The sequence below is a fragment of the Cygnus olor genome, chromosome 4 (genome assembly GCF_009769625.2).
Source record: "Cygnus olor isolate bCygOlo1 chromosome 4, bCygOlo1.pri.v2, whole genome shotgun sequence".
Taxonomy (NCBI): domain Eukaryota; kingdom Metazoa; phylum Chordata; class Aves; order Anseriformes; family Anatidae; genus Cygnus; species Cygnus olor.
The window spans coordinates 14,936,797-14,963,635 of record NC_049172.1 but is presented as its reverse complement, the minus strand read 5'-3'; the positions used below and the strand labels follow the sequence as shown (position 1 = coordinate 14,963,635).

The 26,839-nt window shown below is 44.2% G+C and overlaps 1 long non-coding RNA gene across 1 annotated transcript; it reads left to right on the top strand.

The window, feature by feature from the left end:
* Positions 1-1,625: 1,625 nt before the first annotated feature.
* LOC121069866 lies at positions 1,626-24,898 on the top strand. The gene is made up of 3 exons (XR_005819694.1): positions 1,626-1,739; positions 18,078-18,202; positions 20,268-24,898. It is a non-coding gene; the product is annotated as an uncharacterized LOC121069866 (long non-coding RNA).
* Positions 24,899-26,839: the final 1,941 nt, after the last annotated feature.

Here is a 26,839-nt window from a genome sequence, read left to right as displayed (position 1 = left end):
ACAGAGAGAATGCACAGGGTAATGCAAAATGGGTAAAGGCAGAAACAAATGGGATTGTTGCCTTTTAGCAGGCAGGAAAAATATTTTTTTTTTTAATTGAAGAAATTTTAAAAATAAGAAAAAAGCAAGTCTGGTGAATTGACAGACATCATGCCGTTTGCTTTGCCATTTGCCTCTGATAGTGGAAGACCTGAAAGCCCAAATGTGAACTGCATGTGTGTTAATGGTGATATGCAAGTGCTATCACCCTTTGGTAAAATGAACGGGGAAGAAAAATCCAGCCAATCATTTAAATCAGGCACTTGTTCAGCTCTTAAGGATGTACAATATGATTATAAAACAAGTCAATAAGCTCTCAGACTTTCTGAATGTTGTCACAAATGATTAAGTTACATGGATGGGTATGAATTTACCCCCCCACACACACAGCAAGTCCAAAGTGCCACATCTGGACTGAGCTGTGTGGACATAGCTGTGAAACTTGAATTTTTGTTTGCTGCCCTCCCCAAAGGACATTTAACAAGTGAAAAATGGGCTAGAGCTCTAACACAGCATGCAGTTATAGTGATACCATTCTTTTAAGGTGGGTAGGAATCAGCTTTTAAGAGCCATTAGGACCCAAAGGAAAATATGTTACTTTTACTGGATACTTCTATGGATTTGGAGCTTGGGTAAGCAGCATCTCATAACAAGCACACTACAAAAGAGGCAATGCTCATCCTTGCAGCTGCCTTTTTGGAGATGCTCATCATCCACAAATAGATACTTAAAACTCTTGAAGGCCACGTAGAGAGACTCACCATGAGTAGCTGGATGTGGTGAAAGTCAGTCTTCTTGCAAATCTGGCATTTCTCATCTCAGTTGCCATTGCCCGTGTCCCCTGTAGTTATTTACACCTGTGCAAGGCCAAATTGGACAGGTTTTAGGGACAAGAAATACCACTCCCCCCATTCAACTGTGTTGCAGTGCTGAGGGGATTAAACAGATTGAAATGCAAAGCAAAAAAAAAAAAAATCATGTAATAATGCATTTACATTACCACTGTGCTCTGGGCTCCACAACAATTTTAACTTAGTCCCCATGAGGCCACACAGTAGTTTTGACTGTGGACGTGTTTACTTTAATATTGTAATAGCTGTGTGTAAAGTAATTGATTTGTAGTCGCTATAGCAACTATAACCTTGTATTTTCTAATGCCTGGGTTCAAAATGTTAACCTGAACGTTTTTTTTGCCATAGAATTCTCATTCTGTTCCTTTCCTTTCTGGGGTGTGTTTTTCTCTCCTTTGGCAAGAAGCATTGTTCCAGCTGATGGGTTTAAGAACACGTTTTCAAGAGAAAATGTTTTAAAACAACCAGCATTTCCAGCTATGATGCTGCGGTCCCCAGTACTGGTGGCAGGTTAAATACATCTCTAATCATGGTAAACTGTAAGAAATGTTAACTTATAAACAATTTCATTATTGCCTGATGCTTTACTCTGAACTGGTGCACCTACAGTGTTAGGAAATAGTACCCACAACAGATACAAATACCCTGGCTGAACTGGAGTAACAGGCTTAAAAACTCCACCCAGTTAGCATCATCTGTGTTTGATTAGGATTCGTTTTGGAGAGGCCTGGAGCCAGCCTCTAACCCTAGCAGCTTTACCCTGAGTAGAGTTTGGTGCCTAGCTATGGGAGAGGCTGGGAGCTGAATCTTCGTCTGTTGATTAATTTGCTCTGTGGATGGTCCTGCCAGGTAAGCCCCTGAGAGATGTGTAGCTGTCGCCTCTGAAAAAAAAAAGAAATCCTCGTTCTCTGTCCCCTTCATTACACTAATCATCTCTTCCTGCTCTTGTTGGACAACAAGATTAATATTTGTTCTTTGCCTCTCTTTTGGGGGCTTTCTGAAATGGGCTGGTTTTATTTTCCCCTGCATCCTCTTTAGCCTTTTCCTCTGTGGTGGATGTGTTACTGAAGTGAGAGGTAGCCCACTTCATAGCTTCAAGAAACCGTAGAAAAAAATAATGTTGTTTGGTAGGGAACTTTAAAAATAAAAAAATGAGAAACCTTCCACTCCCCAACCCTGACACAGAATGAAGACTTTGAACCAATTTTTCATGTTGCTCTGAGCATTGAAGCCTTGCTCCTTCTTCTTCCCACTAAATACTACATTTCCAAGTTTATTCCAGTGTTCTTTCTAAAGATATGGAGATCTTCAACACTAATAAGAAGTAGCAGGTTAGCCAAGGAGAAGAGAAGGCTTGATTCTTCAAGCAAATAAGGTCTGAGACAGTTAAATATTTTTATGTGAAGAAAGCAAAACTTTCCTTACTCCTGTAGCAGCACTGCTGGGGTGAGGTATCTAGCTTCATGTGAAGCAGCACAGGCAATAAGCTTGTTTGCTGCAAAAGTGCACTTTGGTTGGATGCTCTATTTACAAGTGTGTGCCTGAGCTTTGGAAGCAGTTTTGGATGAAAGAGACAAGGATGTGTTTTATGGAAGGGTGTGGGAACAAGGTGAAAGTTGAGAAATAAAGAAATGCCTCAGTTCTTAATTTTGGGACCAAATTCTTTCAGTGAGGTGAACTATTATTCACTATATTATCACAGGCATCAAAATATTTAAGCAAGGGGGTAGTTCTGGTAAAGTTTAAGTATTTAGATGCTTAGCTTGTGGTTGAGGATGAGAGACCACAAGTGTTTACTGAGGCATTTGCTGAAGCCTGCGTGTCTACAGTAAGCCAACGTCCATGAGTTTGTGAGCTGTACCACTTCTTCCCTGTGCCACAGAGTGCCTGGATCCATAGCATGAATATTTTCACATTGATACTTGATAAGCTGATGCCCTGTGGGACTGATGTAAGACCATCTGCTTTTATATCTGTAACTACCACTGACATTGCTAGTGTGTTGGCTCAAGTAGCCCAAAGCACTTTTTGCTGCCCTTCCACATTGCCTTCCCTGTGGAGCCAATGGCTAAGCTGCTATAGCCCTATCAGCATTAAGGCTAGCAGATTCATGGTGTAAATACCTGCATGAGGATGTTCTTGAAGCCTTCCTCAGAGGTTACAGGTGCACTGGAGATGCCTGGAAGAAAACATGCAGGTAAAAGAGAGACCAAGAAAAAAAAAATCATTAAGAAACATTGCTAGAAGTACTCCATAGGAAGCAGTGTGTGTGTGTCCTGGGGTGCCAGTGAGAGATCAATGGGGAAAGTTTGTTTGTTGTGCTGTGTTTTGTTTTGCCATTTCTTGTCCTTTGCATGGCAGAGCTGCAGCCGAACTGCAGCTGAACACTTCTTCATGAGCTGGAAATGAGAGAGGCTGCTTCCATGGGTCTAATGGAGCCACAGAAAAACCTTTTGAGGCCTTGGCTGAGATGGTATTTAATTTAAAGGAAAAGTCTTTCTGGTCAGAACGGATGCATTCCTCCCTTTGGGCCGGGGTTGGGTGATGGTATCAGATGCTGCTTAAGAGGTGTGGATGTAAAAGCCATCTGTAGTCACAGATACATGACCCAGTGGTTAAGTAATGGAGCAACATGCCAACACAGCCGGCTGCTCCCTAAATGTGTAGCCAGAAAGTGTTTGATTCCATTTTTGAATCGCTTTGCGGGTGCTAAGTGGAGCTATTGTATTACCAGCAATTAAGGCGCTTCTCCTCCCAGTGGCTGCTCGGGTGCTGCTTGGCCCCGGCACATAAAGCGATGTGGGCTCACGGAGCGGGCGGGCTGACCTGTCGCAGAGCATGAAGATAATGGAAATCTATTCACCTCCTGCTGAAAACTGAGCCTTTTCAGACCACGTTGCCAAAGGGGTCTCTGCACCCTAGGGGGCTGGATGCTTTCTTTGCAGGCAGCTTTATACAGAGGGTAGGAAGAAGGCCAATTGCATCCACAGCTCCCTTTGCCACCCTAGGCTGGCTCATCCACGCAGCTCCGGTTACAAATACACTTCCTTCCGCCAGTTCATAGCATCTGCAGCACTAATTGTAACTATTTTTATCATTCTCTTTTTAAGGTACCCCCTTTTCTCTAGGAGAAGATGGGAGAGATAAAGTGGGTCCCCTAGACCTACACGTAATGAATGTCGTATTTCATGTGTGCTCTGGAGAGGTGGAAAAAAAGGGCTGGGTTGAGTAACCTGGGTGTAAGCAGCTTTCAATAAGGTATATTCATGTGTCAAAGCAAATCATTCTGGTCCATTGGGTAAATATGTATCAAAGTAATTTTCAAAACACTTCTCTGCAGCCAATGAGCTGGGAAGGGTCAGTCCAACCATGCATTATTTTTTTAATGCATACCCTTATTTATTGAATTGAAGGAGGAACACAAGATCTTTCCGGTTACTTGCCCAGCTGAAGCTGTCTTTAACTTCTTGTGGCACAGCAATTCTATTTGGAAGGAAGGTTAGTGCTGGTCTTGCTGGTGTTGCGGGTGCTCAGTGAAGGCACACAGATCCACCACAACCGTGCAAGGGCTATACCTGCGTCTTGCCCTCTGAGCACCAGCTCTTACCACATTTTGCATGAAATCCTGTGAGATGGGAGGCCCTGAAGCAAGCCCAAGGGCAATGGATAAGACACCCCCTTGTTTCGAGAATGTTCCTAGGGTTGCGTGTGATCAGAAACCCAGTGGCTTGGCGCTGGTTTTTCCAGCATGCAGAGCAGGCCTGGAGCACCTGGAAGCTTTCTATCAACCTAGCATGGTGCCTGATGAATTTTGGTGAGCTGTGTGTAGGCAACATCTGTGCGATGTTTTTTCAGGATCATGGTTTTGTGGTTTAAGTTCCAACTAGTTATCTCTTTAGGAGGCTACGTTTGGTTTTGGATGAGGACAAAACATGGACAGAACCTTATTTTTGAAGACTCAATGCAGAAAAGTTGGAGTCAGTAGCAGAAGTGTGATTAAACTTGGATTCATTCATGTGTTTTTAGATCGACTTTCATTTTGCTACAATAAATCATAAAAAAAAAAAAAAAAAAAATCTGGGACAGTTTGACATAGACATGCAGCCAGCTGCTAGTCCCGATATCTAGCCTGGGGGCCAAGGGGAGGAGAGGGATTTTGTGCCAAGCTCTCGACCCTTCATGGAATGCTTTATCTTTATTGTGTATTTGTAGCCTTAGCACCTAGGAACGAGGGCGAAACAGAAATGCCCAGTTTCCACTTCAAGCACCTAAACAACAGAAGCAATCAGTCACTTGCCTCTTCTGTAGAAAAAAGAGCATTTTCGAAACATTTTCCAAGCAGGAATTTGCATGTGCCATATTCCATCACTAATGTATCTCCAGCTGTAGCACTTTGTAAGTATACACAGATGGCTCACGTTCCTGGTTGGGATTTATAATTTGGTGGTTTGTATTTTTAAGTAAAACCTCAAGTGCTAAATAAAGAAAATGTCAGAACTCTTTAACAATGGAAAAAGGGTCTAGTTCAAAGGCACAGCTGTGGGACATCGTGGGAGTTGAATGAAACAGGAGGCTTTTCCTTGGAGGAGCTGGATATTATATTGAAACCATTATTTTTTCCCTAGTAAAGAAAAGTCTCTGGGCCTGATGACTGGGGCTGGGAGCTGTGGGTTGCTTTGCATCTGCTTTCTCCCATGGGTGCTGGTGGGTACAAGGGCAGCCAGCAGCTCATAGAGGGTTGGGACTGTGGTGTTGTAGTTTGCAGAGCAGAGAGAGATGATCTGTCCTGAGACTCTGCTGAGGTCCACGTCTGTGTGTATATCTGTGTATATATATTATATATATTTATATATATCCACATATATAAGAAAAACATACCCATCAGCTCTGACAGGTGATGATGGATGGTGTTAATGATGATAACAGCTATGCATCATCTACTTTTTTTGTGTGTTTTTCCTCACTTATTGCAGTGAAATGGACATAAAACAGTTCCAGCCTGTAACTCTCTTCATACCCATAGCTAGGAGGAAACACTCTATTTTAGTCACTTTTGAAGCAAAATAGTAGTGAATTAGAGGGTTAAGATTTCAAAACAGAGATGAAATGAAGTGATGCTTTAAAGTGAGTGGAGCTTTTTGTATTGTGCATGTTAATATTTTTAATTGTCTTTGGTCTCTTCTTCTTAGTGTTGCTATCTATTTGCCTACCAGCGCAGCAGGGAGGGAGCAATGTGGGCACACTGAGCATACCAGGAAGTTCTTGCTTGCTCTAGCATTAAAAAGCACTTCAGCAGCCTTCAACAATTCTTGTTTCTCTAAGTACCTTAAAACCAGTGCAAGCCAGTCCTTGGCTGTGGAATACTGCAGGAAGGCAACACCTGGGGACAAAGGTTTTGCTTCATTTTTTTTGGTGTTGATATGCTATCTTTGTTTTTCCAAATGTTGATGTGATGTTTTTTCCTGTCTTCAATAAATTTTCCTCTGTACACATACTGGGACACATACAGGGATAACCATTAAATTTTTTTGGTCTGTGTTAGTCCCCTTCTTGTGATTGCATGAGCTGCCCTGACTTTGCAGGATGATTCAAGATGGAGAGCTGGGGAATAACTGGCATTTGTGGTGAAGGGAGAATGCCCAGCTTCTTGCTTTTAGTGTGATTAATCATCCTGTAAAAGATACTGCTGTGTAAATATGATGGCCTTTTTAAAGAGGTAGGGCTGGGAGGATAAGGTCTGTGTTGATCCCCATGAAGCTGGCCCTGGAATAACATCTTGCATTTTCCATGATTGCCCTTCAAAATGAAAGATGTGGGAGCTGCCCAGAAGCTCTGCCCGTTTAGCTTTACAAAGAGCAAACTGAAAAGTGATTTGATCAAAGACTGAATATAGCCATGTTTTCTTTAGCTAAAGAGCTCTTCAGTGGAGCACACATGGGTGCAAGGAGCTTTGAAGGCTGAAAGCTGAAGGCTACAAAACAAAGGGTCAGATTTTAACAACAAGGGAATTAACTGTTGAAAGAGTTCCTCGGGAGATGTGGTGCATCTCCTTTTGCCTTAAGACTTTAGAGCAAAACTGTATGCCTCTCTCTCAACTGTGTTATGACTCAGACTAAAAGTTTCTAGCGCGGCTGCAGCGTAGCTGGGTACTAAGTTCACTGCTTGCTGTTCATAGACTTCTGACCCTCAAATTTTTTCAAGCTGAGCTTTAGTTTAGAATACATATGAGGAGGAAATGCAAAATTGCCTTTCAAACAAATATCACAAAATACTTTCATAAGTCTTTTGCAGTCTATTTACTAATTATTTTCGTGTAGTTTCTGATGGTTTCTCTCAATGATCTGAGCGGTCTCAAGCTGACTGAGGTCTGGTGCCCCACTTTTTTGGGCACCAGAGCCAAAACTGAGCTATGCTGAACTTAGCAACTCCTATTCTGTCTCTGTGTTTGCTTCCCCTTACATTTGTTAATTGTCAGTTGATAGCAGATACCTGAAATAGTCTTATTTTATTCACTTATAAATTAACCCTCCATTTTTTTCTAACCAAGCTCATCAGACACATTTAACATCCAAGTTGAAATTTGCTTTTGATAGTGGTGATGCTGTACAGCTAATTTTCATGTCACTTAGGTTTGCTTAGCCATCATAAATAATCTTTTTTTTTTTTTTTTTTTTTTTTTTTACAAACTCTCAAAGATATTTACTGGTTAATTTAAGTTATTTCGAGGCTTGAGGACAGAAATACCTTGGCGTAGCAGAGACAGTCTAACGAGGAATAGCAACTGTGATGAAACTGCAGTTGGAGCACTTGGTAGGGTGGAGAGAGGACCAACAGTATCTGTGTGATGAGGCCTGGGAAGGGAGAGAACAAAAACTTCCATGTTTCCATCTGGAATTGCATTGTCACAGGGGGAAGCACCAAAATGAAGGGAAACTGGGCATGAAGTGCATTTACAGCAGGGGAGCACTTGACTGAATTTAGCAGGCAGCATAGGGATAAGATGAAATTGCAAGCTCCAGCAAGTGTCAGATTTTAAGATGCGTTTAGGTGCTTACAGACACTTCCTTGGATGCCTATGGCACCTCCAGTTACAACATATCTTTCATAACCTATGGTCAACATGATTTAGGAACAAAAATTCATGTTCCTGTAAGAATTATCATGCTTGGCTGCTTGCAGAGGACAGGAGGGTCGAAATTTCTGGCAAGGCATCAAAGAGGGTGTCAGAGGCCACCCTTGATGAAACCAGCATCAACAGCTGCCTCTGGGCAACAGCAGCAAAGAGGTTGAGCCTTAGGGATCATAGCTTTGTGAGAAAGTTATTTGCAACTGTGATTTATAACACTGCTTGCTACAGGGGTCATAATGATGTCTCTTCTCACTCTGCGTTGGACTTGCAAGTCCAGGGTATCACCCAGAGAGAGGCTGGCAATTGGCAAATGATTTAGTGCTGTTGTTTGATAGAAAGAGAGATTAAAATGTGCGTTGTGGCGAGCTGATGCTCAAGTCCAGAAAACATGTCTCTTCTTCCCATCCTTTCGACTGCCCAGCAATAAATCTATTGGCCTGAAATGCCCACCCAATAATAACAAAAATACATTCTTTGTCATCTGAACTATTTATTGCATTTATAGATCATAGAGCTGGGCAACGTCATGATTGATAGAGCAATTCTCCATCTCCCCTGATTGCCGAGGACTTGCAGCCTAAACAAGGTCACTGACCTGACCCCAATTACAGTGGATCAAAATAAAAAGGGGGATTTAGCACTGTCTTTTCCTGCTCATCTTAGATAGGAGGAGAGACAACTCCTGAACTGCTGAGAAGAGTAATGATTTATTTCGTAACTTCTATCTAACATCATGCTGTAGGATGCTGAGCGCCCAGCTGGTATAAATCAAAGGGAGTCCTTTGGGAGCTGCTCAATTTCTGGGGACCGTTCCCAGTTTGCACCAGCTGAGGCACTGGTATCACATATGGTCCCTTCTTCTGAGCGAGCCTACTCCCTGGTTGAGGAAAAAATGGTCCTGGTGGAAACCCTTATCTTCCTCAATAGAACAGGGGGAGAAAAGATGACGAAAAAGCTCATGGGTTGAGACAAAGACAGGGAGATCACGTACAAGTTACCATCACTGGCAAAACTGATTGGGGAAAATTAATTCATTGCCAATTAAATTAGACTTGGATAGTGAGAAACAATGAGAACATTCAAACACCTTTCCTCCACCCTCTGCTCAGCTTCGCTTCTTCATTCCTGACTCCTCTACCCCCTGACTGGAGTGGTGCAGAGGGATGGGGACTGGGGGTTGTGGTCATTCCGTAACAACACCTCTCTGCCGCTCCTTCCTCTTCACACTTTATCCCTGATCCACCGTGGGTCTTCTCCACAGGTTGACATTGCTTCAGGAGATAAGCCTCAGCTCTGGTGTGGGGCCTTGGTGGGCTACAGGGTGGATCTCTGCTCTGGCACCAGGGGCACTTCCTCACCCTCCTCCTTTTTGCATCACCTTGATGCTGGCAGGGCTTTATCTCCTTTTTAAATTTTTTTCCCCCCTCAGTGCTGCCAATATGGCTGACAGGCTGTACTCTGTGGAGAGGCTGTTGAGGAACCTTCTGGAACCTTCCAGAACTGTCCTCTCCTCACAGAGGCCACACGCAGAATAGAATAATAGAATCATTAAGGTTGGAAAAGACCTCCAAGATCATCTGGTCCAGCTATCACCCTACCACCAATGTCACCCACTAAACCATGTCCCCAAGCACCATGTCCAACCTTTCCTTAAACACCCCCAGGGACGGTGACTCCACCACCTCCCTGGGCAACCTGTCCCAATGCCTGACTGCTCTTTCTGAGAAGAAATGTCTCCTCATTTCCAACCAAAACCTCCCCTTGTGCAACTTGAGGCCATTCCCTCTTGTCCTATCGCTAGTTACCTGTGAGAAGAGGCCGACCCCCAGCTCCCCACACCTTCCTTTCACGCCCACAAGATGGCGGCACAAGAGCTGACAGTTCAGCTCTCAGCAGTTTGGCCAAAGGCATCCTCCAGGTACTGCGCTTCTCCTCCAGGAGCTGAGCTTCTCCTTATTGTTCTGCCTTATTTCAGCTCACTTGACCCCAGTGCTGCGTGCAGCCATCTTACGAAGGCTGCAGAGCAGGTCGGTGTGAGGCGGTGTTTGGCTTCAGAGGAGGGTAGTGTTTGCTGATCTCTCTTGCCAAAGTCAGACTTCAGACTCAAAGTTATTTTTAATTAATAATAATATAAAAATAACCTGCAGCTTTTTTAGCTGTTGATTTATTTTCAACTAAACTTTTCCTCGTGAGGTCAAATGGGTGGTTTAAAAATAAAGGATTCCAGTGTCCAATCCCCAAGGACAGACTGGGGTTTATTTGAGGTGTGTAACATTGGGCTGGCATGTCCCTTCAGCTCATTTTACTAGTTTTATAACTGCAGTTCAGGCATCCCCTACAAAAAGTATCACTAGAAGCAACATGCTGTTAGATTTTATTTTTATTTCTCTGATTGCTAGTTAGGCCCCCCTTAGCAGCTTGGTGCTTCCGTACCTTCTCAGTTTGCTAGTGAGGAAAAAAAATAAAGGTACAGATACTGAAAAAAAGTCATATGATGTATTTTCCCCTGTGACAGAAGAATTAGCACCATGTCCGGGTCTTTTTTTTGTCTCTGGATGCTTTTCTGTAAGAAGAACTGTAAGAAGGTAACTTCTGTTTTTCCTTTCTGTGTGCCTGTGTTTTCCATATGTTTCTATATGGGCCGGGAGAAATCTTCCTAGACAAGGGGGAGTGATTCTACCCTGCAAAATTATTTGCTCAGTTAGAGGCTTTTAATAATGCATGGAAGAATTAGAATCGCCCTGCTGTTGCGTGTGGCAGAAGGAAGGGAAGCTGCCTTGCGGGTACATCTTATTATTACATCTTATTATTACATCTTACATACATTTTATCGCTCTCTACAGTTAACTATCGCTCTCTACAGTTACCTTAAAGGAGGCTGTAGAGAGGTGGGGGTTGGTCTGTTCTCCCACGTGCCTGGTGACAGGACGAGGGGGAATGGGCGAAAGTTGCAACAGGGGGGTTTAGGTTGGATGTTAGGAAGTACTTCTTTACCGAAAGGGTTATTAAGCATTGGAACGGGCTGCCCAGGGAGGTGGTGGAGTCACCATCCCTGGAGGTCTTTAAAAGACGTTTAGATGTAGAGCTTAGCGATATGGTTTAGTGGAGTACTTAGTGTTAGGTCGGAGGTTGGACTCGATGATCTTGAGGTCTCTTCCAACCTAGAAATCTGTGTCTGTGTCTACATTCAATAGGCTGTCAGAGCTGAGGACTGCTCAGAGATGTTGGAATAGCCATCTAACCAACAAAAACAAACAAACAAAAACCCAAACAGTAATTGACTTGCCCTGCCTCTTTTTATCCAGTGAATGAGTGGCAGCCACTGAAACAAATACTCAGTAGAAGTGCAGTGGGTGACTTTGTCATTTTTCTGATCTGCGTTGTGAGGGGCCCAGGAACTGAGAGTTTTGCCACAAACATGGGATTTCAGCTGAACAAAGTTGCAGAGAAAGTAGGAAGTAGAACAGTTGAAATCAGTTTGTCGTTCACAAGGAGATGTTCACCCCATGTTTTGCCACCTGATGGCATGGTCTGTGTATGGGAGGGAGCCATACATGATCCACCCAGCCCCTTGTGTGTCTAGCATTTATCGTGGTCCATGCATATGTGTTAAATACACACATTCCCCAAGTGCATCTGGTTTGTATAGCTGCAATATGGCTTTGATTTCCCACAGGAATCCCTCATCTCTAATTTGTCTATGCATTTATGTTTTCATAGTAAGCATTTATGCCATGGCTTTACAGTAAGCTAAGTCCATATGTCCATGTACTGTGCCTGTGTAGCATCCAATACAGCAAGGCTGTGTGAGAGTCATCCATTTAAAACTGTGCTTCCTAGCTTTGAGGTCTTTGATGAAAATTTTCAGCACTGAGAATCTCTAAAGGTTATCTTCATTTTCAGACAAAATTCTTACTGAAATCGGTGAAGAAAGCCAGGGTGGTTATTTAGGTGCCTGAATATGAAGTCAGTTTTAAGCACTGAGATTTGCCACTGTTGGCTCTCATACACATTGAGCTGCACCCACTGCTAATTGCATAATAAATCAGTGCAAATTGCAGTGTTATGGTGCTCCGGAGTGGCCTTAGCAAACCTGAGTCCTCTGCTTGGCAAGCAGCAGCTGCCCTGGATGAACCCACCATTCTGCTGCTCCTGGGTGCACCAGCTAAAATCAGTTATAAGCAGATAGGAAGAAACTAGTAGAAAAAGTATGCAGTGTTGGACTGATAAACCAAGGATCCGCAGGATTTAAGAGCATTAATCCTCTTGATATCAGTAACAATGATGCTTTTTAATTGTTTAATGGTCTTCTAAATATCCCCCTAAGGAAAAAGCTAGTTTTCCACCATGTGAGGTTTGCTGTCTCCCTTGGAATAGATGAAGCTTTTGGAAACTAGAGGTAAGGACTAGACTAGAGCTTAAGTAAAATTGTCCCGCATATTGCACCAGCACCTCTGCCTCTTACTGTGGTTGGCAAAACCTCTAGCAAGTGGTGAAATGTGTTTGTACAAGTGGAAGCTGCAGCTTTCCACAGCTTCAGGGCAATGTGTGCCAACCTCATCCTGTACTAAGAGCTGTTGCTGGGATGGGGGTGATGATGTGTTGCAGTACGCATGCAATTAGGTTTCATTTGTAAATAATTTAGCAAGGATATTTTGATTTTCCTAATTTATTCTGAAGGGTAGATCTTCCCTGCTGGGTTGTCAATCAGCAGGCATCTAGTGGCATTTCCATGCTTTGGTGGTGATCAGATGAAAAAAGGAAAGAAGGGTTGCAGCAACGGTTGTGTGTCAGTCCTTGGGGATACATCCTTGGTGTGTGAAGTACAGAGGCCTTTTTATATGATAAATCGCTGCAGGGACTAAGCATGTCCATCACAGACAGATTTGTACTGCATGAGGTGCTGAACAAGGAGGAGGCAAAAACCTGGCTGTTGTCCCAGCCAGGTCACTGGGAGGGTGCATACGTATCCTGAAGTCCGTGCGTGATGCTCCTTGCACTGGAGCCCAACCCTGTAAGGTTTTCCCACAACATGAGGATTTTCAGCATTTCAAAGAATTTCCCAAACTGACCCAAGTTCTGTCCTGAGACTCTACAAAAGTAGAAAGGGAACTTTGTTATTTTAAATCAAATCAATTTAAATACTTCTTTTTTTTTGACAAACTTTCTGTTGAAAAGCTGTTTCAGTAGAAGATCTGCAGACAGCACTGGCAATAGTCAGTAGTGAAGTCGCCTGTCTTATGTAAGTTAAATATTGTTAGTGGATCAGGGCCTTGAAGCTGCTCAGGTGCTCAGATTCATTTTATGATTCAAAATGATGAAAATCTCAAACTGTAAAAGGTGTTTTAACTTTATCTGCACAAGACTCTGCATTATTCATTCTTTCTATTAATGAATATTTTTATGTGTGTGTTTAGGGCTTCATATATATGGACAAGAAACAAATATTTTTGAGGGTGAATTATAAGCAAGCATGCTGGAGAGATACTGTTTCTTCAAGAGTTTCAAACTCAGGCATAACCTGATTTATTACAGTTTGTCCTTATTTGTAACTAATGTTTTTCTATTGCCCCTATTAGTTGGTGACACGGTTTCTGTGGTAAATGAATGACATGTGGAGGTAATGCTGACAAGGGGCTGATATTGGATGGCAAGGGGAAAGGGGGGCTTGGTGCAACAACATGCCCTGCTGAGGTTGATCCAAGGACACTTATCAATCAAAATGGTGACAGCAGCCAGGGAAATTTAATTGGAGATTCATTGAACCCTTAATGATGTGACAAAGAAAAAATAAGGAGGCTAAAAAAGGCTTCTGGGCTTTTCTTCCCCCCTTGTTCTGCCAGTTCTCAGAAGGAGAAGGGGACCGTGGGATTGCCAAAGGCGCCTCTTGTCATTGCATCTGTAAGAGGTAATCATTGCGCTTTGAAAGGGAGCAAAGTGTTCGGAGACGTGTGTGTATATATATTTCACTGCCTCAGTACAAAAAGGGGGTTGATAAAGACCTTTTCTTTTACTCATGTGGCGGGCCTACCTGCCTCTTGATCATAATTGGAAGTATTAAAAGAAATGCTAACAAGGTACACGTGCCCTGCATGAAAATGGGGTAAAACTGTATAGTGGCTTGGGCAGTGTTCCCCACAGAAAGGTTTATTCAAACCCTTCTTTCTCCTAATCTTGTTTTATCACCAGCAAACATGATGAGTTACATTTGGGAGCCTGCAATCTGTTGTAACTCAAGAGCTGAGCTACATGGCTTCTAAGTGACAGGATAGATAAAATGCTACCTTTTTATTTTTATTTCCTGAGCTGCCTTTTAAAATCAGCGCGGGTGCTTAGTGCATATGGATAGCTTCTGTTGTTTAGTTTTTGCATACATTTCCATAAATAATACCTTAATAAAATGTTGTGGCAATGCCCACCATGTGGAGGGTGCTCTCTGCAAATGCAAGGAATCTGTTCGTTTTTGTCCACCAACAATTCTTTCTCTTTGAATATGGCATGTAAGAGCTTGCTCTCTGGTTTGGGAGGACTCTGCTGGGAAAAACATTTACTGTGCTTGTGATCTTACTCGTCTTTTCCATTGATTAGAAAATCCCCCCCTCCCTGTTTTGCATCAGCTTGCTTATTTCACTGTTCAGACTGGGGAAAAAGGCAGCGAAATGGGACTAAGCCGTGTACCGGTAAGATGACTTGTCTCTGTTAAATTCCTGAAGTACAGCAGCTCCTGTGGACATATCTATATATTTAGGTATTTAAAGAGTTGATAAATACATTAATAAATATATATGAAGAGCTATATATCTAAATATTGTTGTGGCCACAAGCCAAGCCCTGTGCGTACGCATGCTTTAATGTGATGATAAATTGCTTTGGCCAAATTTGTGAGGTTGGGGGCAAAATTAAAATGTAAAGGGGAGCCCACCCCCAGTTCGCCTCCCCCATCCGTCCTCGCTGCAATTTTCTGACAAAGGCTGATAGGAACTGATCTGGAGGTAGCGCACACACCATGAGATGGGATTCAGTAATCCTCACTTTATCTCTTCTGATTTCTCAAGCTGGCGATGTGCGTCGATAATTAAAGTGAATGGCAAGCTGCAGTGCCACCCTGACCTCTGGGGTACCAATTGCCATTAATAATAATGCAGCCAGACAATACAAGGTTTTAGCACCACATTAATACAGACAGGGCGAGAAAAAGGGGATAAAGCCAAAGGGATAAGGCAAACCCCTCAGTGTCATCTGGGTATCCTTTCATGCTGATCTCTCCCTTCATGCTCTTTGATTCCAATTATTCTCTTCTTTTTACAGGCAGGAATATTTGTTTAATTATGCTGTGGGATAGGAGGGGGAAGGAAGGAGGACAGATTTGGATCTAGTTACTCTTTTTTTTTTTTTTTTGACTCTTTGGTAGTTGTATTTGCTCAAAACTGTATTTGTATCAGTTCTCACAGTGACAAAAACTACATTTGGAGACCTTGTATGTCTGACCAGACCCACACATCAGTTCCCTGTAGCTTTAGTCACAACCTGAAGAGTCTGTGCTGGAAAATTCGGGCACAATTGCTGTGTTGCCAGCTGAAAGAGCCGCTCACTGCACCTCTGAGCTTATGCCAAAGCTTGCAAGAAAGAGCAGTCCCCTGGTATGCTGCTACCTCTGTACTTGGGTAGCTGAAAAATTAGCCTGACTTTGTCACTGTGCAAGACTTTCCTGAGGTAAAGCGGGAGTATCTGCATTTCCTAGCCTTACTTCTATTGTCCTAAAGCACACAGACACCTGTGAGGTGTAATACCAGGCAAATCTACATTAGAGTCTAGATGTTATTCCTAGGCATAGAAACGATGGATGGAGGGATTTCCAAAAGCCTTTAATGTCACCCAAGCTCTGCTCTTAAGTCAAGTGAAGCTTTGCCACCAATTTTGGTGACTGCTGGGCTTAGTGAGATCCCAACGTCACTCTTATGCCTATATCCTCTGTTGTCCTTCTGTGTTCCCCAGTTCAACAAAAAACCATGAACCTCTCACATTGTGTGAGTAGAAATGGAAATTTTCTGTCAGGTAATAATATGTATGTATCAGAAAATACTGCTGTCAGGACTGGAGCTAGAGATTTATTTGTCCTGCCCTGGAAAGGGTTTCGCAGCACTCCTTCATGAGCACAGCCTACTTGGAGAGGCCTTCTGTGGTGTTTCACTTTGCTAGGACCCCCTGTGCCCAACCAATGGGACTGAGCAAGCTGTCACCTTCTAGCTATCCAAATAGCCCTGCCATCCGCGCATTGCCTAACTGGCTTCTGGAAAACGTATTCATGGTCATTTTTATGTCGTAAAGGTTTAGTCACGCTCCCCTTCTCCGTATTTTCATGAAGGTATAGCAGTGCCCCTTCCATTTGACTTCCAACCTGTCTGTGCTCTTTTTGAAATTGTTTTCCTCCTCTCCTTGCATTCCCTGTTTGGCAGGGCTTTCTGATTTTTTTCCCTTTCTTTTTTTCTAAAGGACATTTGCCCTGGCTCCTTCAGTGTTCATGTAGCTTTGCCCTTTGAGGTGGCACAGTTTACACGGTATTTTTGTTCACGGTTGGTCTTAGTGCCATAATCTAGTTGTTTACTGCTGGCACTGCAGCTGGTCTCGTGTGTTATTTACCCCCTGTATCCACACTGCAGGAAAAACGTGCACAAAGAAGGAGCAATTTTTGGAGATCACGTGGCTGGGAATGATAGCCCCAAGCACATTTATTTCAGAAATGGATTTGCCCCGAAGCTCCGTGTCCCAACAGTCCTGCAAACTTTGCAGGACCAGGGGTCCTCTTCCCTTCTTTGCCATTTCACCCAATCTCTAGTTAATTTGATCTCTATCTGAGTGCACCAGGGAGAGAACATCTATTAAACAATAAAATAGACCGATTGTGATGTATTTTCAAACGCTTTGGGGGAATTCTACAAAATTAAGTATCAGAATTGTTTTTCTTATTGGCAACTATTGATCTCTGGCTGTGCCAGTTTCTCTCATTAACACTTTTATTACCTTGTCAATCACAGCACAACCTGCGCTAACCAGAGGCTAAAAGGATTTACCGTTATTAACAAAACTGTCTGGTGCCTCAGAGCAATAAAAACAGCTGAAACCACTGGGGGAGGGAGAAGTCTGCAGAGATTTTGGTAGCGTTTTAGTCTGGAGACTGTGATTCAGAGGAAAAAAAAAAGTCCATAAAATAGGAGCCAGTTTCTCAGCTGATGCAAATGGTCGAATCATGTTAGAAGCATCGGAGCCACGGGGACATCTGTCTGCAAGTAAATGTCCGGCCAGGAATTCAGGATCATATCTAAAAATAGAGTTTGCGGGCCAGAAGCCCAGTAGGCAAGGCAGTCTGTGAACACTGAGTCACGCCTGCTCAAGCCAAGGTGGTCCAAGGGCTGCAACTGGCTTTCGTGACTCAAGAGCCCAGTTTAGGGAACTCTTTAACTTAGTAAATCAGTCCCCGGAGGTGAGCATGTCCTTACAGGTTGAAAAAGGATCTTTTAGGCTTTTGCAAGTCTCAAAAACGGGTTGCTGTGAGTAACTGGGGGAATGACTGTCGACAGGGGTTGGCTGTGCATTGTAATGAAGTCAGGGGCATCTGGTGTGCACATAACACGGTGACAGCAAACGAGATAGCAGGCTTACTGCATGTGTCTTTCAAGAGGAAGAATAAAAACTCCTTTTCTTTTCAAAAGCATCCTGAAGTTGGTGTTGTGACAGTGTGGCAGAAGCAGAATTCTTCTCCTTCAGGGCAGGGTGTCAGAACACCCTGAGAGCTGACCCTAAAAACACAGCGGAACATGGTGACCCTGTCAGGTCTGACCTTCATCACAAGTGTAGGAAACAAACCTGAATCAGCCCTCCCGTGATAACCTCTGGGGCAGGGCACTCACTAACAGCTTCTGGTAAGAAAGGACATGTTCCTTTCAGTACCTAGGTCTTTCAGTCTTGAACACCTTTAAATTTGCTGTGGTTAAAAATCACTGTTTGTAGTCAGCCATGCTGTAACATTTATAAACAGAAGTCTGCACACTTATTCTCAGTTTCCAGGTGACAAAGTAGAAGTGTTGAGTTCTGGCGTGACTTGGAGAGCTGACCCTCGAGCTTGACGCAAGAAGATGCTGTTTGTGCTGGCAGTGGGAGAGCTCTGTGTCACAGGAATGCGAAGGTGGTTGGAACAGAGGGTCCCATCCCGATTATTTAGCATCCTTCAATATCTGAGTGCTCTGCTTGCTTGCTTGTTTACTTAGGGTAACATTTCTAGTGGCGTTTATATTAAGGAGTCAAAGTGCTGGTACACCTATGAGCATTTGATTTCTCAGGATGTCCCTTCCACTTGCTGTTGCTGCTAAACAGGCAAAGGTCCAAGGCATTATTATTTTTTAAAAATGGTAGATTAGGCCCTCTGTCACTATTTCCTTTTGACAGTGTCATTGGAACCTGGTTTTCAATGTTTGTTTTCTACCATAGTCCAGAATTTTTGTCACTCCTACTAACCTCCAAGGTCACCTAGACGCTTCAGGGATGCAAGGCTGCTCACCGGAGTAAGGAAGCAATTGAAAAAAGGCGCAAGATGGCTGAAGACAGCCATTAAAATCCTGTTCTGGCTCTAAATATAGCAACCTTTCCATGCCAGTCTCCTGTAATTTGCATGTTGAATTAGCATCTCATTAATATCTTATTAGGGACACTGGAAACCTAATGACAAAAACAAACGCAGCATGTGCAAAGAAGAATAATAGGAGGAATGAAATGAATAAAAGAGCTTTTTTATTTTTTTTTTATTTTATTTTATTTTTTTTTACGCTGCAGTCTGTCAGCTTACTTGTGGTTTCTGACCACACTGGTGTCAGGAGGCTGGAGGTGCCCTCCTCACACAGACAAGGCCAAAGGATAAAACCCCAAAGGATGGCAGCAGACCCTTAGTGGGCTGGTGCACCTGACAGTTGGACTATTCACATGCAACGTGCATTTTAGTGGAGGGTCCCCAGCCCCTGCCAGCTTCCCAGGATTCTGAGAAGTAAGGCATTGGGATCAAAGGTCTTGAATTGTGGGTTTCAGAACCACATTTCCCCTAAAAGGTGAGGAATAAGGGGGGAAATTAATTGGGTCTTTCTGATTTTCCAAGCTTTGTTGAGGAATTTCTGCCTTTCTGAGCTTAGTTCTATCTAATTTTCGGAGTTCACAGCAATGAGCCCAGACACCACAGCTCATATCAACTCTCCCCAAATGACCGAGCACTTCAGCGTGCACATTCCTGTCGCTGAGTTTGCTGTTAAAGTGCTCCAGTAATAAGGTACCAATTAGATTATCTCCCCCTTAGAAGCATAGTGCAGCTGCAAAATGGATGTCATATCATTAGCACCTTTCCCTGGCATCGTCCCAGGGGATGGAAACACCAGACTGCGGGAGCAACTTAGAGCTGACAGCCCCTCGCAGTTTTGGTGGAGCAGAGTGTATAACAGAAGAGGAGTGGGGCTAAAGGATGCTGCTGGCCATGCTTTCTGCAAACTGCGGTAGGGCAATTCTGCTGGTACCTATAAGGCCAGCTCTGGCGAGCCTGAAATCAGAAACCTCCTATTTCCTAAAGAGAAAGGACTGTGGAAAATGCGAAACTCAAAAGCAGAAGCTAGGATATTTAAGGAGAGATGTGGTAGGAGAACTGAGTGTGCAGCAACATAAAGCATAGGGTTCCGTGGACCTCAAGGGGGTTTTGCTCTAAAAAGGCAGGATCAGGCCCCAGAGCAGGTGAGGGAAGGGCCGCTCACCCCCCTTGGTCAGTGCCAGCAGTGCCTGGCTCGTGGGCTGAAACTTGGGTGTGGGTAAGCTACAGTCAGAAATCCAGCACATGAAAGTGACATTAAACACTCGTAAATCAGGGACCACATGAAAACAATCCTTCGGGGACTGTGGTGAGCTGTTTCCTCATCAGATCTGGCTGTAATGTATTGGATTACATTAAAAAACAAAACAAAAATGGTAATGCAAACCATGCAGAGCATGGAAATGCTCTTCAGTTCCTCTTTATAAGTATGTTACAAGAAATAATTTGGGTCTGCGTTTATCTGGCCTGTTGAGTTCCAGGGTGCTAGTGCTGTACAACCAGGAATCAGTTAGTTTAGACCTGTTTTGCTGAATGAAACACAAGAAATTGTGGTCCACGCAGCCTCTGACCTGACGTCTGTCATGCATGGAGGCCCAGGCAGTGGTTATGCTCTCTTTGCGTCCCCCAGCCATCACGAAGGTCCAGTCGCAATCCTTGCCGTTATTCCAGAAAGCCTTCCAGTTGTTGTCTGACAGACAAGAGTTGGCAAAAAAAGGTGTGTGTGGTAGAGTGCACAAGGGTTTGCCGCCCCGCTGTGTTGTGCTGCTTGGCAGCCTCCTTGCACACCTGCTGGTGGAGCATGGCATCAGCACTTGATCTCAACCTCTGCCTCCAAAGCACTGGACCAAGGATGATTTGGCAGTGGGTAATGTGCTGGTGCTGTGGAGGGGTTTTCACCTTCTCTGCACCTTGCCACCGCTGCGATAAGACCGATAGGGTGGCCACTCCTCACTGCTCCCACTGAGCAACTGTGCTAAAACAGGGCTGCTCCTAATTTTCAAGCATCTGACCTTGGAGAAGAAGCCCTCGTTGGCCTCTCTTACAAAGATAATGCAAATCTAATCGTACTACTCTAAACATCTTATCAATTTCTCCATACCGTGGCCTCTAGCTGTTGGGTCTTTAAGACGTGGCACGTGCAGGCCATTCTGGTTCCTCGCTGCGGTGATACGATGATGAGCCAGGCTGAAGTAACAGGAAGTTCCACTTCATTACAGCAGTATTTGTCACCATTAGCGCTCAGCAGGGAAAAAAACAATGTATGTGCCGCCTAACTTTCAGAAGGGTGCATTCGTGTCTTCCTCTTGAGCAAAAACACAGTAGGGAGATGGAAGGAGCTCGCTAACCAGCACAGGGCCAGCCAGTGTGCGGAGGAAGAAGTGACCGTGCTCTTTTGGCCAGTGGGTCCCTGCCTCCTGCTGGGCAAAATGCTCGTCCTTCTTTTCTCCAAGCGCTTGAACCCTTGGTGAGCAGATGCGTGGCTGGAGCTGAGGAGTCTTTCCCAGGCATCAATATCAAGCTCCTTGGACTTGAAATGATAGCGGAGGTGTTGGCACGGGCTCCTGTCTGGCACTCGCTCCCACCAGCATTAAATCGACTGCTGAGAGAAAATGATTGCTCGGTTCCCAAGTAAATGTCAGTAAATCTTAGAAATGAAAAGGAGCATCATGATGGGAATAATTCTCTTTTTCTTCTGAAAGCCTGTGCATGAGAGGGGAAAAAGGAACAAAAAGATTTCTCCAGCCACACTTGCTGCAGTTAATAGCAATGCCGTCTTGCCAGGAACATCAAATGGAGGAACAAAACTACTGGGTTTTGACAGCAAGAGAAAACACGTGGGCAGCTCTGGGCTTGTCCCAGGGCCAGGAGCCCAGAGGGAGCCTGAAGGAGCACAGCACTGCATTTTTGGCACTCTCCTGCTAGTTTAGCAGCTGCTAAAGAGACAGAAACAGGCGCATGCCTCCTTGAAAAGAGGTGCCTTGACAAAGAAAAAAGAGCTCTCGCCTGCCCCAAAAACCTCTGACCCTGGCGATTAGTTCCCTGGGTGCTGGCACTGGAGCAGGCGAATGGAGAGGAGATGCTCTGCTCTTCCCTTAGATCAGTCTGTTTATGCCCAGCTAAGCACAGGTCGGAAGAAGAGGCTTCAAATGTAGATGCCTGCATTTGCATTCCTCCTCATCATTCAGGTTTGTGTTGAGGGATGAAGACTAATGTGTTACGACATGCCTTTGGGGAAGAGGATGCTCCTGCTTGGTGCAAGCACAGCAAGTGCTTCTCTGCAATATATGGGAGAGCTTGAATCTTCTGAGGTGTTTAAAGAGCATCGCGAGAGGTGATCGTGCTTGTCTTTGGCAAAGGGGTCAGTTTGAGAAATTCCCTTTCCCACTCTTCCTCCCTGGTGTGCTGCTGTTTGCCAGCCCTTTGACCAAGGTGGTGCAACTGACCCTGCTGCTGAAGCCAGTCACGTAATTACTGTCTTGAAGTCCAGAAAAAGTAGCAACATTCAGTGGAAGTTCTTAAAAACCCTGGTATAATTGCATCAGCCTTTTCTGCAGGAAGCCTCCCTCTGGATGGCGTGCCCTGCTTGCAGGCGGCGTGCTGTGGGCTGCCTGGGTGTGGAGCACAAAGCAGCCAGCCCCAGTACAGCACTCCAGGGTGCTTCTGGCAGGGGATATTTAGGTTCCTCGCGTCCTCTGGATCGCCTTGTAGGCAAGGGCTCTATGCAGAGGCTCTAAAGCCTAGAGAGACAAGGCTCCTCCACCAAAGGCTCACCCCTGTCTACCCACCCCAGCACTGGAAAGCCGCATGCTTAAAACTGTGACACCCATGCAGTAGAAAAGCAGAACGCTGGAGGATGCTAGTGCCCCTTTGCTGTTCTTGAGCTGGGCAGCTCCATTATTTCATTTGATCAGTAATCCAGCCATAAATCTTGATCTCTTCTGTCCAGATTTTCAAGGCAGCATGACCCAAACCCCAAAGAGGTCCTGCTGTCACTCACAGCCCTGCCTGCCCCCATGCTGACAAACTCCAAAACATATCAGCAGGTTGGCTGCTGGCATATGTCTCTCCACGACTCATCTTTCCAAAGGCAAAGTGATTGATCCTTTAAGCAGGGGTTCGCTAATCAAATTCATTTATTCAGGCACTGCCCTGCTGCATGCTCTGAAAGAGCAGAGCTGCCTTTCCAAACATATTTTTCAAAGCTCCTTAACAACTTAAGAGCAGCGGTCTGCAGGAGAGAGAGGGAAAGCATATCATTTAGAAACAGAGGGTGCAGTGATTTTTTGTTGCTGATGTGGCATCGTATGAGGTCAGGGCTAGATGGATGAGCTCCAAATGCTATCTTGGTGCATTGAGTATGCAGCCACTTTGCCAGAGGTGACATAATGTTGGACATTTGGTCTCAGTCCAAAGTGATATTGACATGCCACGATGACAGACAACTTGGTGAAATGTCCTCCACGCCAAGCGGGGCTGTGGTTTTCCAGTGCGCAGGGCGCTTATTGAAGGAAAAAGTCCCAACTAATGCACAGCACCTCTGCTTCACTGCGATCTCCCATGAGGTTAGCGTTGCTTATAGCAAGATGGATGAGCTTGAAGAACACGCAGAGCTCCTTTCTCTACCGAAAAATGAAGACAGCCCCTCATTTATGCTCCGTAGGATCTCTGTCAGTGTTGAGTACTGTGCCTCTATCATCACCCTTACATTGAGCTGCAAGGACTGGCTGGAGCTGCTTGAATCACTCTTCCCAACTGCTTTGTAAAGGCACCTTTAATAAAAACGAGACTTGATCCTGAGGTGCTAGTTACTTATCTCGGCCTAGCTGAAAACCCTTTGGGCTGGTTTTTGCCATCAGCTGACCTTGGATGGCGACTAGCATTTAGTCTTTGAGGCTGTCTTTTCCTGCGTGATAAGATAATCATAACAGAGCCAGAGCTGACAAGTGGTGTTTTGATGTAAGCAATGAGCAAACAGACAGATCAATAAGTGCTGAGCAAGGCACGCTTCACCTCATATCGTATCGACTTACTGCAAAAATAATGGGGCAACAAAATGAAAATGTGTTGTGTTCTATCTGAGTTATGGGCAGTGGTTATATATAATAAAACACAATATATTAACTCAGATGGGACTGGCTGTTGAAGAAAATACAAATGGGCAGACACGGAATGTACTGTCTCTAGATGTACACAGCAACACATCGAGATTAATTACACAGAATAGGGGAGGAAACGAAAGCAACAATAATTCTATTATTATGGCCATAGAAAAAAATGTGAGAGAGATTTACGGCACTAAGAGCAAAATTTGTGTGTCCTGTTAGTCTGACTGTCTAATGTGTGAAAGATTTATGAGTCCAGTGAGTAATGATCAAAAGTATTTACAAAAGTTTACCATTTGTTAGCTTTTAGTTTTGCTCTCGTGGAGGTTGTTTACAAGCAGCAGAAGGATGACATTGGGCTGACTGGCTGTCTGTGGGGCTTCTGCTGCAGGTTGCTTATAAACATTTTGATTTCAGCAGCTCTGATCCCCCAAAGCCAGGTGACAGCGCAGGCAGAAAGAGGCGCAAGACTACGCTGAAGTGGTCTTGATGTGTTCAGAGGAAGCTTGGCTCGTGGAGGTGTAAGTTGAGGTGCACTGAGATAGGAGGCACTTTCTTGTTCTAGAGCTGCTTTTTATGCACCAGAAACTCCTGCTTTGCCTTCCCTTACCTCTGCTGATTAGTCGTGTTGGGGACCCATGGGAGATTACATCTGGAAGCTGGTGCGTAATGCCTGTGCTTGGAGAAACGACGGACAGAGGAGGAAAGCAGAATGCCTGTGATAATCAGGTTGTAGAGAGAGAAAGGTTATAGAAAACAGCCGAATGGGTACGCTGTTGGCCATTTATCGCCTTCGAAATGGATCGAGGGTAGCTAAACAATAGGACATTTCTCACAGCTGCGTGGGCACCTATCTCATCTCCCAGCTGCAAACAGCAAACTGCCTACTCAGGGCCCTAGCGAGACGTAGGGTGATTATGGCTGCTTGGTTAATTGAGATGTGATATGACAGAGAATATAATTTACTTTGATAATAATTATCACTGACCCAGGTAGTTTTGCAAAGCTCAGGCAGAGTGCAGAGGTCTGCTCTGATGGATCGTCTCCTTCCAGGAAAGACTTCTGCAGCTCTGCAGCTTCGCGGGCACTCCTGGGTGTGCTGGAGAATACATTAAAAAGAAAGCAAACCCAGGTTAATATTCTCACAAATACCCTGAAAAATAAGTCTGTAAATCTGGAATGCATTTGCAGTGTGTTATGGGGCAGTAAATCCCACAGATACTCACAGAATCAAGTACGAATTTGGGTCACAATATCGAATCCCAGTGTTCACTCTTTAAGGACTTACTGGGGTTGCTGTCCTCTTGGCATCTTTTTCTCATGAAGCTGGGAAAATCTGATGTTTTGTTTTTGTTAAGTAGGTAACACAATAAGACTTTTAAACATGGCCTGGGGAGGGAGGTATTTTAAAGCAGGGTATAGCATTTCAAGTAGTTAAGTAGATTGTCTCCAGTTGTGGTCCAAATTTGCCAGGAAATTGTGAGATTTTGAATAAGCTTTTTTTTTTTTTTTTTTTAATTATTATTATTATTATTTTTTCTGCTGATGTACTGAATTGATTATTTTTATCACCAGGAGGGGTTATGAAAACACTTCTGAGCAGCCAAAAGCCCAAGACACTGCAAATATGGCAGCGTTGCAGGCCATTAAAACAACAACAAACTCTACAATTTTTTTTAAATTTAATTGCTGAAGACAAACCCAGATTTACAGAATATATATGCTGAAAAATGCTTCAATAGCTCTTATTCAGGAAGATTAGCCGGACAACTCTAAACTTATCGAGATAAATGAGGTGAGTCCATTATTTCAAGTAACTGCGGGTAGAAATGAGAGTGGAATTTGGTATAGGGAATAGGTTCTGAGTATAAAAATGAGAATATTCAGGCAATTTATCATGATGGCTGAATTAAAAGAAAAACTGCAGAGCTCCCAGCAGCAACTACTGCTGTTAAAAGGAAGGCCTTTTATTGAGACGTGCAACTTCTTTGAAGCTCCTATTACTGACAACTTTTGTCTTAAAAAGTGTTAAGTATACATGGGCTAGGGAAGTGTGACTGCACTTTCGGACTTTTCCATTGGTATTATTGTATTATGGTAGCAGGTCGTGGCCCAAAGGGGGAAAGGGACAGGGATTTGTCACTGGGGAAGGGAGCAGTGTCGCAGGGATGCGCTTTTCTTTTCCTGGGGTTCAAGGATGGGAGGCCTTTGACCTTCAGCTTTACTTTGTCTCAAGTGCTTGCCCTGCCTAAATGTGCTGGAAACGAAAGACAAAACAGAGGGAAGAGAGAAGGGAATGGGAATGGGAGTAATTTGAAACGTGGAACATCTGCATGCTCATTATTAAAGGAAAGATAAAACAAATCCTTAAAAAGTCAAAGAGGTCCCTGGGGAGGCATTGCTCAGCAGGTGACGAGCTAGGCAGGCATCTCCAGGCAGAGATTTATTTTTCCTGGTTTCTCATCAGCCCTCACTGGCTGGAATCTCAGCCCGCAGCCGTCTGAGCCCTGGCTGAAGCTGCACCACTGTTTGCTGTCTACCGGGTCAGGGCTGGGGAGGAAAAGGAGCTCCAAAAGGAGCCAGGGAGTGAGCTCTGGTGATGATTAGGAGGTAGGAAAAGCATTTGAATAAATATTTGTTGGCACCTGCAATGGGTAGAATACGCCTGACATCTGGGTTTTCTTCCCGGTGCTCTGATAAAAATAAAAGCTAGCTGGGGAATAGGGTAAGGGGGTGGTCATGATTTAACTCCCCCGACTGCATGCAACTCCACTGTACTTACCTCCTTTTGTGGCTGTCAAACTCCATCTTAAAACTCGTGGGCCAGTCACCGTGGGTCTCACACAAAGCTTAGAGGCACCCAGCTTTGCCAGCACCATTTGCCAGCGTCCCTGTCCCTGCTGTCAAGATTCTAATGTGAGCAATCTCCATCACATGTAGCCGAAAAACACCAGAAGAAAATGTTTTTGTCCTCATCGGATCAAATCCAGACCTGATTAGAGACAGAATTTTCTAGAGGGACTATTGATTTTTGCCTCGCTGACTGTACCCAGCAATTTGCAAGTCGCTCAGCCATCATTTATTTCTGGAGTTCGGC